This window comes from Vespa velutina, chromosome 10 (assembly GCF_912470025.1).
Source record: "Vespa velutina chromosome 10, iVesVel2.1, whole genome shotgun sequence".
Classification (NCBI taxonomy): Eukaryota; Metazoa; Arthropoda; class Insecta; order Hymenoptera; family Vespidae; genus Vespa; species Vespa velutina.
Window position 1 is genome coordinate 3681730 of NC_062197.1, and position 20954 is coordinate 3702683.

The 20954-nt window shown below is 39.3% G+C and overlaps 1 protein-coding gene across 10 annotated transcripts in view; it reads left to right on the forward strand.

The window, feature by feature from the left end:
* LOC124951979 (hormone receptor 4) overlaps nucleotides 1-20954 on the forward strand; it is a 111342-nt gene that overhangs the window by 24956 nt on the left and 65432 nt on the right. For 2 of the 10 annotated variants that reach the window (XM_047501161.1, XM_047501167.1), the window contains exon 1: nucleotides 1496-1712. The exons of the other annotated variants lie outside the window; for them this stretch is intronic. The gene's annotated coding sequence lies outside the window, so the exon portion shown is untranslated. Of the gene's footprint in view, nucleotides 1-1495; nucleotides 1713-20954 lie in introns of those variants that run through there. 10 annotated transcript variants of the gene reach the window in all.

The following is a 20954-nucleotide window of genomic DNA, read 5'->3' on the forward strand; positions in this document are numbered from 1 at the left end:
CTCCCTAGGGATACGTCGAGAAACCATGAAGGGCGTGAACGTGCCGAAAAGGGACTACCTAATAATAATAGTGGTCGAGCTCTTCATATCGGCTTTCGAAAACGGATCGGTCCCGTTCTTTTCTCTCTCTCTCTCTCTCTCTCTCTCTCTCTCTCTCTCTTTCTCTCTTTGTCTTTTTCTCTATTTATTTTTTTTCAATTTTTTTTTTTTGTATTTTTTTTTCCTTTTTTTTTAATTCCTTTCTCTTCTTTTTTCCGTCACATTCAATTTTGTTCGATCTTCCGTGTATTCTCTCTCTCTCTCTCTCTCTCTCTCTCTCTCTCTCTCTCTCTACAAAAGAAAAAAGAAAACAAATCAAATCGAAATAAATGTATCGAAGTATAAATATATAAATGTATCTGTACGAAAGAAAGAATTTCATCTCATAACTTTAAATATTTAGAAAAAAAAAATCGATAGCATCCCACCCATTGGGGATATTATTATTCCCAAGATAATACATTCGTTTGGATAATGAAAGAAGTCGAAGAGGAGGGAGGTAGGAATAGGTAGAAAAAAAAAAGGAAGGAATGAAAGAAAGTGCAGTCAAGGAAGATCGAAATAAGGAAGTAAGGAAGGAAGGAAGGAATGGAAATAAGTAAGGAAGGAAGTTTAAGAGACGAGAAAAAGTTCGACAGCTGTCGAATAGAAGCGAGAGAATGAACGATCGTTGCATATTACAGACCGGCCGTGTAGCTCTGCCAAAAGGACCGGGTTCAACGCCCTCTGGGCGCACTCCGAAACTCCTTTCCTTCCGCTCCTTCGCCCTCCTTCCACGATCGATAAAGCCTGACCGTGAAAACGCGACGAATGTGCACGACGACGACGCGACGAAGACGACGAAGACGAAGACAACGAAGACGAAGACGCAACCGTCCGTCCCAGTCGATTTTCAAAGCCTTCGTCCTATTCAATATACGATTGTCTGTGCTGTGTGTAATGCGTGTACATGTGTGTTATTGTGTGGGTATGCATGCGCATGTTTATGTACATATGTGAATGTATGTATGTATGTATGTATAAGCGCGTGTGAAACCTCCGAGAGTAGTGTTTGAGAGAAAGAGAGAGATAGATAGATAGAGAGAGATAGAGAGAGATAGAGAGAGATAGATACAGAGATAGAGAGAGAGAGAGAACATAGGCCCCTCCCCTTCGGACTCTTACTCAGCCGCTCGCACGTGCGCTCTGATGCGCTGCCGCGCGACGACTGCCGGCCGCTCGACTGTTTCCGTCTTAACTCGGTTACTCTCGGTCAGCGCGCAGTGCAACGTCGTGCGCTTTCGTGCCGCGAGCGGCGCCTCCGAAATTTCTTCGCGAGCAGAGACGAAGGGACGAAGTCGATCCACGCCTTTATCTTCGTGCCATCTCAACTGCTACCGAAGAGCACACCGGTGGCGCGACGGTGGCGGTGGCGGTGGCGTTGGTGGTGGCGGTGGCGGTGGCGGTGGCGGTGGCGGTGTTGGCGGTGGCGGCGACAGTAGTACCGCTATGAAAAGCCGCCTCTATTCTTTTGCTAAGTAATATAAACATAGAAGTGAACTCGAACGAAGAAGAATAGACGAAGAAGAAGAAGAAGAAGAAGAAAAAGAAGAAGAAGAAGAAGTAGAAGGGAGACGTAGAAGGAAGAAGACGAAGACGAAGAAGAAGATCGGTCGAGCGATCTGGAACGACACGTGAGAGAGAAACCGGACGTCCATGTACATACATACATATATATACGGACGGAGAGGTCGGGAACGAGACGAACTTGGACAGGTCAAGGACCTGAAGCACGATACAACACCACGTTGCAGAGTCGAGTCTTTTTCTCCGTTTCTCTCTCTCTCTCTCTCTTCTCTCTCTCTTTCCCTTTTTCTCCCTTTTCTTTCTCTTTTTCTTTCTTTTTCTTTTTCTCTCTCTCTCTCTCTCTCTCTTTCTCTCTTTTTCTTTTATTCGTAATTTCGTGATTAATAACGTTCATACAGACTCGTCGAAGATAATTGGTCATTTACGATCGTAATCGAAAATGAATTGATTATTTAAGAAAAAGATTAATACTATTCGATATTTCTATATAATCGTCATATAGATAATACTTATATTAAGTAAATCAAAAATGGATTGATTGTTTAAGAAAATGATTAATACCATTCGATTTTTTTCTCATATAATCGTTCGTGATACATACGTGATCGATAATGAATTGATTATTTAGAAAGAAAAAAATTCCATATTAAAGTAAACATTAGATTTTTATTCATTAAATTGCCAAGGTCGAAATTTTCTTACGTACGAATAATTATCATTTATTATTATTATTATTATTATTTTTATTATTGTTATTTTTGTTATATTATTGTCGGTATACCGACGGACGATCCGCGCGATACGAATATTTTAATGATCGCTCGATCGCGTGGACGGACGTTTACGATAGAATGATTTCATCTATCGGTCGTAGTCTTTCGGTATCGTCCTCGTCCTTCGACGATCCCGTAAAATTGCGTAGCTTCCGTCACGTGCTTTTCTATCGTCCGTAGATCCGTACACACTCGCATGCACGTACGTACGCACGCATGCACGCACGCACGCACGTACGTACGTACGTGCGCTCGCGCGTTCAAGTCGGCACGTGCCACGTATAAACGAGCAGGGTAAAAGTACTTAAGTACTTACGTACGTATATACATACACACATACATATATATATATATAAATATATACTATACTATGCTCTATAATGCTCGTCAAATTTCAATAGCATCTTATAGTCGTTCTGATATCATTCAATTTTCTCATCGTCCGTCGTCTAGTTTTCGATAGTCTAGGGTCCTAGGTTTCTTTAAGTAATGATAGAGATAGAGATAGATAGTAAGGGGTAAGAAGAAAAAGAAGAAGACGAAGGAGAAGACGAAGAAGAACAGAGAAAGAAAGAAAGAAAGAAAGATAGATAAAGAGAGAGAGAGAGAGAGAGAGAGAGAGAGAGAGAGACCATAGAGAAAGATTCAGCTCCATCTGGTGGAGGTGCATGCCGGTGTTAGTACACTACATGTGTGTACGTTGACGTATACGTGTATGTGTCTCTCTCTGTGTGTATGTATGTATATATGTATGTGTATGTGTGTGTGTGTGTGTGTCTATGTGTGTGTGTGTGTGCGTGTGCGCACGCGTGTGTATGTATGTGTCTCTCGTTCATCTGTGTATGTAGGTGTTCGGAGAGTAGACGGGTCGTTGACCCCAGGGCGCACTCTGCGCTACACACCGTATTCGAAACTACACAAAACACAGCGTGTGCGTCGCCTAGCGCTTCGTTTCGAATTTAATCTGACGCTTACGCGGTGCATGCGCAATCGTGCATTCACTTCGAAGAAAATCGTGCTTCGCGAAAGGGAAAGAAATACGAGAGAGAGAGAGAGAGAGAGAGAGAGAGAGAAAGATAGAGAGGAGAGAAGAGTACTATATGGGGTGAGAAAGAGAAAGAGAGAGAGGGAGAGAGAGAGAGAGAGAGAGAGAAAAGGGAACTTAAGACGCAAGGGGCGAGCGAGACGATCGATCGGTTACAAAGCGACCGTAAGATAGTGGAATTGGCTCGAAAGAGTGGAACCCTATTGGCAAGTTGGGTACGTCCGATCGGTCTGACAAAATCTACTATCAGGATGGATACTATTGTCGTATGTTTCTGTATCCACGTTACTTTCGATTGAAATTTTTTTTTTTTGTTTCCTCCTTTCCTCTTTTATTTTTTTTTTCTTTTTTCTTCTTCTTCCTGCTTTTCTCTTCTCTTTTTGCCAAATTCTCTTTTCTCCCTCTTTTTTTCCCCGGCCGAAATCATTAACACCAACGAGAAATTTGATTAACCCTTAAACGTTTTAACATTTATATTACATCGTACGTTTAATACGTTCTAATGCGCCCAATCCTGCATAGGCATACGCCAACGTGATTGTAAAAATTTTTTCAATGAGATTACGCAAGAAGAACAAACGATATTATAAATTCTTTTTTTTTTTTTCTTTTTTTCTTTTTTCTTTTTTTTTTTTTTTTTTTTTTTTTTTGTTATAAACAGTAGGTAGTATCGTATAAAATTTTTAGAACCATAGGATCGTGCCTTTTAGTAATCGATTAAAAAAAGATTTATAACGTTTCGTCGTATCGTTCGAATCGACTTATCATATTTCCTCCTTTAAATCGAGTGAGTGGGTGGGAGGGATAGGGGGAGGGGGGAGGGGGTTAGGTTGTAGGAGAACGATAAAGGCAAGAAAAAGAATAGAAGAAAGATAGAAAGGAAAAAAGAAAAAGGAACGATTTTATTTCAAACAGATCCATATCAAAATGGGTCACCCTATATGTACTTAGGCATACGCGAACACCAACCGCCCGGCCCCTCCCCCCTCACCCCCGAGCCACCATTCACCTCCTCTCCACCCATCCTCTCGTGTATTTTCGTAGTGCGAAAATATGTAGTGCGAATACTTCTGCCTATGTATATATCTATATACATACGTCGCTGGTCTCTACGTACGGACGCGGAAACAGTCCGATTTAAATACTAATCGTGCGCACGTGACTTTCTCTCCTTCGTTCGTGTACTTTCACGATGATAGGTTCTTATATACATACATATATATATATATATATATATATATATATATACATGCATGCATAAATACATACATACATAATATACGTACGTACGTACTTAGTGTATATGCGTATGTTAACGCGAGGAGACCGCTGACGCCTGCTACTTTCTATAATTAATCCCAAAGCTTGTTCAACGTACGACTCCGATCCTAAACGAGAAGCATTAGCATTATCGAGGAACGATTATACGTCAATGATTGATCGACCTGTAAGCGGGTGCCAGCTTATAATCGAGATTTTTCAATTACCAAATCCGATTAACACCTTAATCGCTATGATGGTGGTATCGTCAGTAAACCACCATATATATATATATATCTGTCTTTTCAATAATAACGAACGATGTTTATTAATGATTATTACTTGCGTTGTTTTAATTTTTCTAAGGAAAATAAGGACAATTTTATTTATTTATTTCTCATTTTTTTTTTTTGTTTTTTTCTTTTTGTTTTGTTTTTTTTCCCTAATAAAAAGATATATATATATATACGTATATACGTGCGACGTATTGTCGTTTAAAGTCAACAAATTTTAATTGCCTCAAAATATTTCCCTAGAAAATAAATGATTATAAGTATAAATATTCTCGATAGTGGGCTCTTATTTATTTATCTCATTTATCCAATGGATTAAAGTTGGTGGTATTGTTAAAGAAAAAAGAAAAAAGAAAAAAGGAACGAGATGATAAAACTAATTATATTATATACATATATATATATATATATATTGTTATATAATTATGATCTTCAAGTATCTAATGAAATTAAAAAATTTGCGTGGCAATCGACGTGCGTTAAAACATTTGAGATGTCTCATATATATATGAAAGAGAATACGTTTCGTTGATTGATTATCTGAAAAGAAGAAAAAAAAAAAAAGAGAGAAAGAGAGAGAGATAAAGAAACTAGTTGTTTAGCGTAAGCGAAAGCGAACGAATGTTTTCACATGACTTCGATGAACGATAAATGGAGTCGTGTGGCATAGGAGTTCGCTAGCGTAAACGCGTCGAAACAGATGTACATTTGTAAATACGTAAAATACATATACATACATACGTGGTAAGTAAGTAACTAAGTGAGTAAGTAAGTAAGTAAGTACTTTACTTACGCAGAATGTCTGAAACGTAATGCACGAGCTGTTACACTTGTTACTAGAAACTTATCGTACTAACTGAAGTGTCTTCCTCTGCCCCTTTCAATGTCCTCTTCCCACTACCAAACATCGTATATACATTGGTTGATTTTCATCGTAATAGAGAAAACGAACGATGCGTTCTCTTGTTAAACAACAACGGGAGATACGTGACATGCTCCGATGACACTATTCATTATATTTACCTTTTGAATCAACGTCGACGTAATTAACACGATTGACTACGGAAGAATTCCAAAGAGAACATCGAACGCGCACGCTAGACGCGACTGATTTTTTTTTCAAAATATCCCAGTAGTATGACGAGTATCGTCATTTGTAAATAAATACATACGTATAGTATACTATACAATCATACATGTAGATATATGTTTATGTGTATGTATAATACGTAACACGCGAACTTCGTTTGTTATTGCTTATATCTTGCTCGTTGTTATTGTCATTGTATTTTTTTCTTTTTTTTTTTTTTCTCCTTTTTTTCATTTCCTTTCGTTTCATCTACAACGTGTTCTCGTAAAAGTGTCCTCACGAAATTAGAAATATCGGGGTTAAGGGGTCGTGGAAAGACAAAAAAAAAATGTAAGAAAAAGGAGAGTAAGAAACTTGGAAAGATTTATAACTACAAAAACATGACTCACGATGACTCGCCATTTTATTTGTTTTCTAAGAAATTGCAATGTAGAAATAAGTCGATGAGAAATATATATATATATAATAATAATATATATATATATATATACATACATAGATGTATACTTATGTGCCAAAGGCCGGCCCTGACCGGCCAACTCGAGCTCGGAGCTAACATTCTGGCTAACCCTGCATATATATACATATGTATGTATGTATGTATGTATATATATATATATATGCGTGTGTACGCGTTTTATTATATCTACGTTGCACTAGCGTGTGGACGGCCGTTGGCGTGCGCCATACAGAAATTGACGGTTAAGAAAGGCAGGCTAAATCATATCCTGTCATAATTGCTCATAGTTTGACCCAATTCCTGAACACCGACCTACGCTGGCCACCCACCCAGCCAGTTACTTTTTATCTATTCTTAAAATTTATATATATATATATACACACACACACACACACACAGGATTTTTGAAAGAGAACGCTCAGATTGATCTTCGACGATTGAAAATATAAAACATTGAAACTCTCTTAGATCCATTGAAGACATTTTCAATCTTCCATTTTTCTTGGGCCCGTCCATTCGAGGAAAACTGTAAGAAAATCGAACAAAGGATCCTGATTGGGAAGAACAAAAAAAAAAAAAAGAAAGAAAAACAAAACGAAAGAAAAAAGAGCGAACAAAAAAAAAATCAAAACGATAGCTTATATTAATCTATCGATGCAGATAGAATCCGGTTGTTAGGATACCAAACGATAAACCACGTCATACATACTACATGCCAAACATACATACATACATACATACGTTGACTTACTCGTACGAATTGTATACGAGTGGGTATACGTTGTCATGGATACCTCATATCCTCCCCCATATCCGAAAATAATCGCTTTTCCTACAAAATTTGTTCGATCGACCGGATGTAAATATATTCGACTGAAAAACAAAGCGTTCATCGTAGCAACTCCCGCATTCAACCTCCTCCTCCTCCTCCTCCTCCTCCTCTTCCTCCCACCATCCACCTCCTCTCTACCCGTCACCTCTCCCCAATCACCCTTGCCCTCTACCTACTACTCATTATCGCTCCTTTTGGAACGACGTTTCAATCAATGATTTCTATAAAAAAAAAAAAAAACAAATATCTTTAAAAAGACGTTCACACGTTTTAATAATTTCGTCGAACTATAGTAACTTCTTTTTCTTCTTCTTCTTCTCTCTCTCTCTCTCTCTCTCTCTCTCTCTCTCATCTCTCTCATCTCTCTCAGGAGCAGACGCATGGATATAGTCTGGCTCGTATATCGTATAATGCAGCAGTCTACCGGTTTACCGCTCGTAAACCGGCAGCAACGCCGTTCCGAGCATTAGTATCAGCTCTTATAGCGTCGGCTAGCGTACTGAAAGACGATCTAGGAAGGGAGGAGGAGGAGGGTTGGAAACTAGGGGTGGGCCATTTCGACGATACGTATTCGATACGTCAAGATACGAAAGACTGGAGTTTTTTTATTTTTTGTTTTTTTGTCCCCTACTCCTCCACTCCTCCTTCCTTGCTCGTCCCTTCCCCCTGGCAATCTGTCCATCCACTCATCTATTAATTTTGAATGTCAAACATCGGTAAAATCGATTAATCTCAATGGCAAAGAAAAAGAGATCAACTTGTTGCGTATCTTTTAATTATGCACCAAACCAAATGTTTGGAATTATTCCGAAGGCTGTTCGATTGTCACGAATTTTCTCGAGGGAAAAAAAAATTGATTTATATATCGAAATGATGTATTTAATTCAATACAATCTAGTTTAATTCTAATCTAATCTAATCTAATCTAATCTAATCTAATCTAATCTAATCTAATCTAATCGAAATCATTAGATATCGAAAATATTTCGTCGAAGAAGACAAAATATTTCTCGATGATCATGCGATTCCGTCGATTTGTCATACTTCGTCGTTGTCCTTCCCATTGTTCACCTCGCTACCCTCTCTCTTTTTTTCTATACACGTATATATTTATATTTATATATATATATATATATATATATATATCTACGTATCTGCATACACATATGTAGCTCGTACGATTCTCCTGGTAGAGTAGAAGAGAACGAACGAGCCGTGTGTGTATGCACTCTCTCATTTTGAGGGTCACGTTCACAGCGCAGCATCCCCCGTGACGGCGAGTCGTCGATTCGTTGGTTGCGCGAGGTCCGGGCCGCGACATATAGAAGGAGCGAGAAAGACAGGGAAAGAGAGAGAGAAAGAGAGAGAGAGAGAGAGAGAAAGAGAGGACCGAACAAGCGAACGAGAGAGGGAAAAAGAGAGAACAGGAGAGAGAGAGAGAGAGAGAGAGAGAGAGAGAGCGAAAGAGAAAGAACGAGGGAGAGTTGGAAGGCAAGGGTTCGATGGCAGAAAGGGGTGGTACTGACGGGAGGGTTGGTGGAAGGGACGCTGATGCACAGCTGAGCCGTCGGTCGATGCAACTGCATCCGTACTCCCCCTCTCTCTCTCTCTCTCTTTCTCTCTCGCTCGCTCTAACTCGTTTAGTCGCGTGCGCACAGCACAGCTTCTCCTTTTCCACCCCTTCCATTTCCTCGCCTACCCCTACCAGTTAGTATTACCCCTCCATTCTCTCTACACCCTCGGTCAATGACCTCTGCGAGGTAACGCATACTTCCCTCCCCTCTCTTTCCTTCTCTCTCTCTCTCTCTCTCTCTCTCTCTCTCTCTCTCTCATTCTTTTCATCTCTTTTCTGTTCGTTCTCGCTTCTTCTTTCGAACGCTCGACATCGACACTCCCCTTCTATATCTATCTCTTTCTCTTTCTCCCATTCGTCTAGTAGTCCTCTTGCTCGCTCCTACATTCGCACTGCAGTTTGTTTACATCGCCGAGCGACTTTTAATCGCATTTCGATTTGGCCGGCCATTCCCCGAACGTAATATCGGCACAGGAATGGTGCCTTGCATTCGTTAGAGCCAATTATCGTTCGATTTGAATTAGTTGAAGAGATCGCTGAGAAAAGTTTTCATAAGATTGGAGATGAAGCAATGGTAGAGAGGAAAAAAGTAAGAAATTAAAGGAGGAGGAGGAAGAGGAGAGAGAGAGAGAGAGAGAGAGAGAGAGAGAGAGAGAGAGAGAGAGAGAGAGAGAGAGGAATATAAAGCTATCGTCGTCCAGTTCGTCTACGTCGAGTGTGCGGGTCCAGGGTCGTACGACGTTAGTCGAAGTTCTAGTTCGTGACCTGGGAGATACTGGTGAGCAGGTGCGGGGGATGCGATGGACTTATATAACAGACTCTTACCACGTGGGAATTGAAGAGTTTGTCCAACGGATCCGGTCGATTCTCCAAAACTTTTGTTAGGTATTCCTTAGATCGTTTAAAAGCACTTTGCTTGTGGCTTACTAAGAATGTTATAAAAGGAAAAAAAGAAAAATGAAAAAAAGGTAGGAAAAAAGACGTTGTATCTTTAAAAGAAAACGACGTTGTGCATCGTCGTGTTTTATTCGTTTTCTTTTGAAGAAAATTTTTAAGAAAATAGATGAATTTCTTTGTAACAGTGCCAAGAGAGTATCGAAATTCACGAGTATAAAGAATCCGTCAAAACAACTTCGCATTTTTCTTTTCCCACATTCATCGCGCTCTGTTCCGATATTTTTCATCTTACATTTTTCTACTTTTATTCTGTTTCTTTTTTCTTTCTCTTTTTATTTGTCTTTCATTTTTTCCCGTATTTTATTTTATTGGTTTTTTATTTCTTTATTTTTTTAATTTAAAAAATTTTTTTAATTTTTTTTTTTTTTTTTTTTTTTTTTTTTGATATTTCTACATCGCTACCAAAATGGTGATGGTCGGTGGTGTGCCGTTGACTGCGTGCGTTCGAAGGGCGTGATTGTCATTTCCACAGAAAAAGAAATATCCCCGGAGGACATGTCAATACCGTACCTTCTCATTTCCTTTCTTTATCCATTTCAAACACCTTTATCTTCCATCCTTTTTGATCCCTCGCTATTGAAACAAAGCCACGGTCACGATTGCTATACGTCATCCATCATTTATAGAAAATCAAATTCATTTTCTTCGGATCAAATAGATCGAATCGGTTAATCGATTATTCGTTGAATTTATCATTTGAACATTTCGGCTAGATTTTACGATCGTAGATTTTTGGATAGATCAAATGAAATATTTTCCCTTTGACCTTACGTCACACCTCATCCTTCCGTCGAAGAAAAAGAAAAAGAAGAAAAAAAAAGAAAAAAAAAAAAAAAAAAAGAAAAAAGTATTCCTACTCATGTGCACATTTATCTACTTAAAAAGAAATGTTTAAAAGATATCACAATTTCGACCTTGACGTTACAACAACGATCGCTCGCAATATCCAGTTACAAATGGCGGCGTGTTCTCGTAAAGGAACGCGAGTTAACTACCGGCATATCGCGAGCTGGACGTTTAATGAAAATGAATATGGATGTAATAAAAAAAGAAAAAGAAAAAAAAAATAAACAAAAAAGGGAAGGATTTAAAGCGATGCCAAGCTTGTATTAATGGGAGGGGTGGGGAAGAGAGAGATAGAGATAGAGATAGAGAGAGAGAAAGAGAGAGAGACATGCGAACGTGAAGGGTCTTTAACCCGCGATATCTCGCGTAATAAACGGGTTGCATTGTCAGCCGATAGGGTAGAAATTTTCATCGATTTACTTAATTGCCAGGAATGATAATGTTCGTCGTGAAAATGAGAAAACAAAAACAAAAACAAGAACAAAGAGAAAAAGAAGAAAAACAGAAAAACAAAAAAATTTTTCCGATTCGGTAATTTCGTATCTGATAATAATAATAATAATAATAATAATAATAATAATAATAATAATAATAATAATAATAATAATAATAATAATAATAATAATAATAGTAATAATAATAATAAAAATAAATAAAAGGATATACTTCAAGGAATTTTCCGACGATTCGAAATAATCTTGTCGATCGTGGACTTATCGAATAATAAACGATAGAATCGATAGAAGAAGAAGGCTCGAAGACGCGAGCCATTATTCGAGGCTAACGATTTGATATTTTTTTTTTCTGCAACTAGTAATACGTAGAATGTGTATGTGTGTGTATGTCTACTGCCGATCGGATACGAGAGTTTTACTCATACCCTGACCATCCGCAAGTCGTCCTCTATTCTCTTCGAAGAGAAAACATTGGCCGGTCTACTTGAACGTAATACGTCTTTTCCTCTTTCTCTCTTTTTCTCTTTCTGATTCTCTTTCTTTACTCCCTTTCTATGCTTCATCCTTTACGTCGTAAAGAAAGAAAAAGAGAGAGAGAGAGAGAGAGAGAGAGAGAGATAGAGAAAGAGAAATAAAGAGACAGAAATGAAGGGAAGAAAAAGAAGGAAAAAAGTGGAAAAAGAAGAAGGGGAAAAGAAAAAGGAACGGCAAGATAGGATAAAACGAGAAGAAAAAATATGTTTGTATGTGTGTGTGTGCGAGTAGGCGGGGTGGCAAAAGGTGGATGGGAAAAGAGAAAAAACCGACAGCGATGCGGAGAGGTGCATCATCCGCGTTGTGCTCGAAATGGAGGGTTGAAATGGTAGGAGTAGAGGAGGTAGAGTAAAAGGAGGAGGAGGAGAAGGAGGAGGAAGAGGAGAAGGAGAAGGAGGAGGAAGAGGAGGAGGAGGAGGTAGAAGGTGGAGGTGTGCATGGTGTGCATTGAACCCCGACTGGGTATCGAGCTGCCAACTCATCCAGCTCGACATGGCCACCCCTTTCTCTCTGTCCTTCGTATAGCTTGGCCCTCTTTTTGACTCGTTCGTTCGAGAAGTACCTTTAACTACTACGACAACGTCGACTACTACTACTACTACTACTACTACTACTACTACTATTACTACTACTACTACTACTACTAGTATTTCTAATACCACCAGTACCACTACCAATATTGGACATCAATGTTCTCATAGAGGAGGTTCTAGCATCTATGCCATGCCATGATGCGGTGGGTGGCAGCAGGCGTTAACGGCGCTGCTGCTGTTGATGCCGGTTGCTGATGCTGCTGTGTAACACGGACCAACCCGGACCTACCACAAGCCGAGTCGCAGTGCGTAGCCGAGGAGTGTTTACTATTTTCGCGCATGCGCCTGGACAACCCCTGATCCTCCGCCGATTCATGATGAGCGGCTCGATAGTGGGGAGAGCCAACTGAGTGGCGAGGAGGAATGGAGGAGAAGGAGGAAGAGGAGGAGGAGAAGAAGGAGGAGTGGATAGCGACGAAGGTGGGGTGGTAGACTTTAACGGAAGGAAGGACCTCCAAGAGGGATTGGAGGGGGATCGTCGTCGGCGAGGTGCAACCACCCTGCTACGTACATTCTTTCTTTCTCTCTCTCTCTCTCTCTCTCTCTCTCTTTCTCTCTCGCTCACTCACTCACTCACTCACTCACTCACTCTCTTTCTCTCGGCGTTCTACTTGCCGGAGGAGGACTCCAATCGACGAAGAGAAGCACGTGGTAGGGGCCGTGCCGAGCGTTGCAACGACGAGCAGAGAATGAGAAAGAGAGAGAAGAGGTGCATTCCAGGTGGGGTAATCCCCACCGAGTCCCTACGCTTTCTCCCTCTTTCCTCCCGCCCTCTTTATACTCTTTTCCCCTACTTCTTATTCTGTATTCCTTTCCCTCTCTCTCTCTCTCTCTCTCTCTCTTTCTCTCCCTCTCTCCCTCTCTCTTTCTTTTTCTATCTCGCTCTCGCTCTCTATCTATCTCTCTCAAGTCCCCTTACAGAACGTAACCTACACCCTGCAAAAGCGAGTGCAACGATGATCGGGCGCGGCGGGAGAGAAAGTGCAGCGGATGCGACGACACTGGACCCCGTGCGAGGGTCGAACGATTAATGATCGTTCACGCTGTTTTCTTTCTCTCTCTCTCTCTCTCTCTCTCTCTCTCTCTCTCTCTCTCTTGCTCTTTTATCTATCCATCTAGCTATCATATCTTTTGCGCCCGTTTGGCCTTTTCAGGACGTTACATTCGCGTTAAACATTCGAAGAAACGAACGAACGATCGTTAGCTGGGTGGTCGAATTTCAGAGAATTTAATTTATAACTCTGCATTATTAGCATCGCGAACGATTAGATAGACATCCGTCATTTATTTATGACAACGTTAATGCACTTCTGAAAAAGATAAACAGCGTCATGTTAACCCGACGATCATGAACCACTGTTCTTCTTTGCTTCTCTCTTCTCTTTCTCTCTCTCTCTCTCTCTCTCTCTCTCAAGCAAATTATTATGCGTTTTTGTTGTCGAAAAATGTTAAGAAAACCACAAGGCGGTCTGTGGGAAGGGAAAGGCGAAGGGAGAGGGGCCAAGCGTGTTTGGGATAAAAGAATGACGAAAAAAACTTATAATCGATCGAGAAAGACACTCGGAGATATTGGACTGAATGTGTCAAATGTTATTTTTTTTTCTTCTTTTTGTCCTTTTTCTTTTTTTTCTTTTTTTTTTTTTTTTATGTACACGCGATACCACCTTAATTATAGTGATTTATGAGAGCCACGGAAGGCTCTCGAGATACGAACATGTATATTCACGGCGATATCTCTGCTTCTCTTTTTGTCCCCTTCTCTCTCTCTCTCTCTCTCTCTCTCTCTCTCTCTCTCTGATTTTCTTTTTCTTCTTTTCTTTTTTTTTTCTCTTTTTTTTCGTTGTTGTTGTCTTTCCTTCTTCACATTATCTCATTTTACTTGTTACTATTCTATCGTTTATAGCGCGCGACGCGTAGACGCATTGACAAGGCGCGCTTTAGAGGCGTTCGACTCAAAGAGACACGTCAAACTAGTTTTCCTAGATTATGGTCTTTAAGGCCTAACGTTCAAGGTAAAACCAGGGCAGGACCGTGCTTTATCGTTCCCGCACATCGACGTTTATGATAGTTACCGATCGACCAGCTTGTTCGGGGAAGCGTGAAATCATTGACGAAAGCGTGATATCCGATAGCCATCGGCGTTATCTACAATGTAAATCCGTAATATGCTAGTACCTTACAATTAAAAGAGGCCAATACGTTGCGATCGAGCGTACGCAAAAATAACGTACACGTAAATATATATAAATAAGTGTTAACGTACGATAAAATACATTGAAAATGATAAAACTATAGTCTCTCTCTTTCTCTTTTTTTTTTTCTTTAAAACGATTTCACTTCAAAAATCATTCTTTCATTCGTTAATAACCTTGAACGTACGAAGCTTAGAAACGATTTATCTCTCTCTCTCTCTCTCTCTCTCTCTCTCTCTCTCTCTCTCTCTATCTCTCTCCATATATAAATACATATGTACATACATACATACATACATACATACATACATGCATACATGCATACAAAAATACATGTATATTTATTTATATATTAATCGTTTCGGACAAGGATCTCTATCTGTTCAAGTAGTAAAAACCGATAATACGTCAGACGTATTCGTAACGTCGCCGTGGCCGTATATTTAACTACTGCAGAACAAGAACATTCACTACAATACGGATTATTGAAAATAATCCATACAATATATGTTTTATACAAACACACAAACACACACACGCACACACATACACACACATATACCTAATATGAATTAAAGTTTGTATGAAATATCGTGAATAATTGAAAAAGAAAGAAATAATAAATATTGGAAGAATTAAAGTTAAAGGGAAAATTGGAAAACAAAAATGATCAATAAACATTTGGCCACTTTTAACGTTTAAACTTTTAATCGAGATACTATTATCGTATACAATAGAACGTACGTTTTCTTTGCCATTAAGAACGATCGTAGCTGTTAGAAATTTTTTATCCTTCTTTTTCTTTTTTGTTTTTAATATTATTTTTCCCTTCCTCCCCCACCCAATCTCCTCTCACTTTTTTTTCTCTATGTCTCTCTTTTCTTTATGCTACGCTCGGAATGATAGAGACGAGGAGTGTGCATGTTTTCGAGGCGGGCGCTAAAAACGAGGCTCGATTACGTAACCAGCAACGCTCGACACGTAGTCCGACGACCTTCCTCTATGGAAAGGATGGATCTGAAATAGCAACGACCCGAATATGGGTCAGCATGCATTGTGGCTCGACCCTCTTCGCGCGGAGCGCCGCGCCGCCCCGCGCAACCCCGCACCGCACTGCACCGCACCGCACCGCACCGCACCGTCACGCCATCGAGTTGCTAGAGTCGAGCAGAACCGAGCTAACATATAACCATCTATCTAAGCGCTACATACGAACTGCAACTAACTCGCTAACGTCGAGAGACGAAAACGATGAAGCTGCCTTCGAAGAACTCACCGAAATAAATGTTTTATTAGACCGACTCTAGCCAACTCATTCTTCTAATTTCCCTCTCTCTCTCTCTCTCTCTCTCTCTCTCTCTCTCTCTTTCTTTCTCTTTCTCTATCTGTCTGTCCTTTTTTTCAACGGTAGTATTGTTAAAATCTGATCGAGAAAAAACGCATGCTTATTGCGACACTTTTTTCCATTAGAGCAATAATTGTTCTTGTTTTTTCATTTTTTTTCTTTTCCTTTCCGTCTTTTTTTTTTTTTTTGTTGTTTTTTTTTCTTATTTTTTTTTTTTTTTTGTTTTTCTATTTCTTTTTTCTCTATCATTATAGCAAACGATATTTAACATTTTTCAAGGAGGACGTCGATTTTATTATTTCTTTTTTTCTATTGTTTCCATTTTTCTTATCAAATCGAAATGATTTATCTACAGGTGCAAGCGTTTCGTTATAAGCATTGAAAGTTCTTCTTTCGATTTTTCCTTGACAAATGTAGAATAATGGTCTATGGAAAAATATAAATTTTACATTCGGATGATCTTTTAATTTCTTTGAGCTTTTGAACATATTAAAAGGGATCATTTTATAATTCTGCGATATAAAATTTGTTTTCTCTCTCTCTCTCTCTCTCTCTCCCTCCCTCTCTCTCTCTCTCTTTTTCTCTCTCTATCTCTATCTATGTATCTCTAAGTCTGTCCATCTGTCCGTCTGTCTATCTATCCGTCTTTCTCCCTCCCAATTCACATCGCGAAACGCTTAAAGAGAACTCATTTTATTTCCTTTTGACCCCGAACGGTCGACCCAATTCCATGTCCGAAGAAAATTCCTATCGTCGACGGAACAATTTTCGTCCGGAATATTCGAAAGGGCGGATAATATATCTTGCTGTGTGACGACAGAGAGAATCAGAGAAAGAGAGAGAGAGAGAAAGAGAGAGAGAGAGAGAGAGAGAGAGAATGGAAAGAGTATTAAAAAAATAAAAAAAAAAAAAGGAAAAGAATAAAAAGAGGGTATATGCTGAACGAAGGTTCGACAAAAGGAAAGAGAGAGAAAGAGAGAGAAAGGACAAGCTGAGATCTTCGATAAAAGAAAGAGTAAAAGAAGAAAGAGAGAGAGAAAGAGAACGGATACAGAGTTATAAAGAAACAAGAGAAAGAGAGAAGACTCGTTGGGGTAGGTCGCGTTCTATTTTGGTGTATCACGTCGAAAGTGTATCACGTTGAAGTTGCACGGTAGGGTAAAGCCTGAAAAAGTCCGAAACGTTAATGAAATCGATATGAGAAGGAAAAGCAGGAAGTCCAATTTACCAAGTGAATTTTGGTGATATTAAACGAAAAGAAATGAAAGAATAAGAAACAAGAGAAAAAAGAAATATATATATATATATATATATATATATATATATATATATATACATATTATTTTCGAGAGAATTCAACGATATTAATAGAACGGATATTAAAATATATTCGTTCCTATATGTCAACGTTCTATCAAAGAAGTTATTTAAAAGACTAACGAGAACGATTAATTGTTATTCGATTGATTCAATCGAACGAAATAGGAATAAAGATATATGAAAATATGATTCGCCCTTGGTTCGGAATATCTTTTCGTTCATTCTGTTAAAGAGGTTTTGTTTTTTACCGGATCAGGAAGCGGCAACGTCAGCGTCAGCCTTAGCTTCAGCGTCAGCGGCAGCAGCTGTTGCGAGAGAAGACGGTCGCGTGTTACCGTAGTTTAAGAGAGAGTAAGTGAGTGAGGGAGAGAGAGAGAGAGAGAGAGAGAGAGAGAGAGAGAGAGAGAAAAGAGAGACAAAGAGAAGGAAAAGAGGTATACTGGGAGAAAAGAGATTGGGGTAGGTCGCACGAAAGCACGAAAAGAGAGAGAGAGAAACAGAGAGAGAGTGAGAGAAGGAGAAAGAGAGGGAGAATTGGTTTGCGAGGTAGATGGAGAGGGGGTAGTCTTCACTGGAAGCGAATAGAACTACCAGAGAAAGAGAAAGAAAGAAAGAGAGGGATAGAGGGATAGAGCAAAGAGATTGCGCATGTGTACGTACGCTTCGAATGCGTCGAATGACGCGAAGGAAGGGTGGTGGTGGTGGTGGTAGTATTAATGTTGGTGTTGGTAGTACTGGTGGTGGCGGTGAAGGCGGCGGCGGTGGTGGTGGTGGTGGTGGTGGTGGTGGTTGTTCTGGTGGTGGCAGCGTTCCTCAACCTTTGCCCCAGAATGCTCCACGTAATACCCGATATGCAGAACGCCACGACGCGACGCGTTAATCGCGAACCGTTCGCAATTTCGACGTTTCTATGCGTTATCCCTATACCAATAGATTCTATCTGTTTTATTAAGGATGATAGGGGTAAAGAAAGGTGGAATGATTCAAAGGCGATAATAGATAAGAATTTGGATTAAATCTGAAAATATTTTGTTTACGTTTAAGATCGTTTAACTTCGTTAAACGAATAATAAAATAAATGCGATAGAAAAGTAATTATTTCGTATATTATTACGAGAATTGTTTTTAACTATTATTGTCATGGTTTTGCATAAATGCATATTGCGGATTGATCATTCTTTCTTTTTTTCTTTTTTTTTTTGCGTTTAAAGAACAAACGAAAAGGATATTTCCGGGCGGGAGTACGTTCACACTGGTGACCTACTATCGGCGTCCTTCGAAGGTTTTTGGGTCAATCTCGATCGAAGATGACGCCCGGGGGTGGAAGCATTGCGAGTTAGCTACCAAGCTAGCTAGCTAGCTAGCTAGCTACACCAAGCAAGCAAGCGAGCGAGCGAGCGAGCGAGCGAGTGTATAAAAGAAAGAGAGAGAGAGAGAGAGAGAGACAGACACAGGTTACATTTTATCTCATTTCACGAGTTTATTTGGCACGCGTACCGCATCGAAACGTTGCGCGTGTCGCAAATAAAGACGCGGCCTGGCGCGTATTCAAACCTCTTTGAGATTACATCGTAGTAAACTTTTCGTAGTCGTCGCGACGCTTTGCCGTTCCCCTTTCTCGTCTCATCTACCAACGGGTGGATAAGATGAAGGAGGAGTTAGGGAGGAAGTTGGTCATCTTTAACGATCGAAGAAATAGATACATGTGTGTTATATGTATTTATCTCGGGTACCAAAGAAAATCTCTTTTTCTGCATATGAAATTGTATCCTTTTTCTATTAAATTCCACGACAATACGATAATCTATTTGAATAATTTAATTATTATTTCATGTCTTTTGCATTAATATCCGTATGATTATCTTTTATTCAACGTGAGGATTCAATCAATTATTATTCTCCCGCTCGAAGTTGTTCTCGAGTGCAATCGAGTTGCCCTTCGTAAGTCTTTTGGTTGCATAACAAAAATGCATCTACGTAACGACGTGAACCGATCTCGTCACGTGGGGACCACGCATATATTTCTCGTCCATTATTCAAACATAATGTATCTTCTTCTCTCTCTCTCTCCCTCTCTTTCTCTCTGTCGGACGAAAAATCCAAAGAAACAAATAAAAAATTTATCCAAATATTTTTACCGAAAATACAGTTTACATAAAGTATTCAATAAAATACAATTTACAAAAAGTATTCAATAAAAAAGATCGATCTCCTCTCCTATCGAATCTATCAAAAAAATTTCATTTTCCTCTTTTCAAAATTCACGTTAACTTTAAGCGTTTATTCGTTCTATTTATTCTGAAAATTTTTCTTCCTCTTTGGTTCTTTCTCTTTCTCCGAGAAAAAGTAATCTTGCTCATCGTCTCTCTCTCTCTCTCTCTCTCTCTCTCTCTCTTTAAAAAAAAAAAAACATCAACAGAAACGTTAGAAATTTTTTTGCATCCTTTGTAAAAAGAAAAAAGAAAAAAATAAAAAGAAAAAACAAAAAAAAGAAACAGAGAAAAAAAAGAAGAAACATAAAAAAACATAACTACTTACTTGGATACATCCTGCAAACATGAATAAGCGGATATGTGTATTAGTATTATCTGTGTGTTTGAACAAGAGCATTGAGGAAAAAGAGAGAGAGAAAGAGAGAGAGAGAGAGAGAGAGAGGAGAAAAGGGGAAAAAAAATGAAAAAAGAGAAAAACATTTCCGAATCCAAGGTCTAACTTTCCTACCGTCCTTTCGAGAATCGCGTGGAAGCTTTCGACGAGGAAAAAGAAAACGAGAGAGAGAGAGAGGGAGGGAGATAGGGAAAGAAAGACAGAAAGAATCGACGCAAAAGAGGGAGGCAGGCTCCACGAGCTGAGGAGGGAAACGAGAGAGAGAGAGAGAGAGAGAGAGAGAGAGAGAGAGAGAGAGAGAGAGAGAGAAAGAAAGAGAGAGAGAGAGATAGAGAGGGTGGGAGAGGGGGAGAAGAAGAGGGAGAGGGAGAGAGAACGCTGCGAATGGACGGCCGGTGAGCGAACCGAGGCGCTGTGACGACTGACCCAGTTACTGGGTGGAGGTAATGACCGATACTACACCTAACTCTCCTCCCCTCCCTCGTCACAAGTCCAGCCCTGTCTTCTTCCCTCCAACTTCTCGCTTACCCTCTCTCTCTCTCTCTCTCTCTCTCTCTCTCTCTCTCTCTCTCTCTCTCTCTCTCTCTCTCTCTCTATATCTATCTATCTTTCTCTCTTCGTTTCGCATACGTTATATTCGCGCGCACACAAGTTCAAAAGCGATTTCCCATCGACTGTTAGGAGGTACGTGAATGTAAAAGTGTTAGTGTATATATGCGCCTACGCGTACAATCTCTTTGCTCTATCTAGAACTGCTCTACGAGAACTCTAGGAGCTAACTAACAGTCACGTAATATTGTTCCCCAGAACCCTGAGCTTTTTTACTTTCAATTTCTATTAGTCGATTAATTTATTCGTTAGTCCGCACCAATTCTTGAAACTTATCGGAATCTTATGAATTTTCTTCTTTTATTTTACCTTCTCTTTTTTCCTTTTTCACCTTTTTCCTTTTTTTTACTATTTCACTTCTTTTACTTTTATCATATTTGTTCATTTATTTAATATCTAAATATAGATATATTTTGTATCGAGTTATATCATAGATATCTCCTTTCGTTTCAATTAATTTCTTCGATGGCAAATTGTAAAAAAAGTAAAAAAAGAAAAAAAGAAAAGAAAGAAAATCTATATTCATATAAATTTGTATATATATATATATATATATATATATATA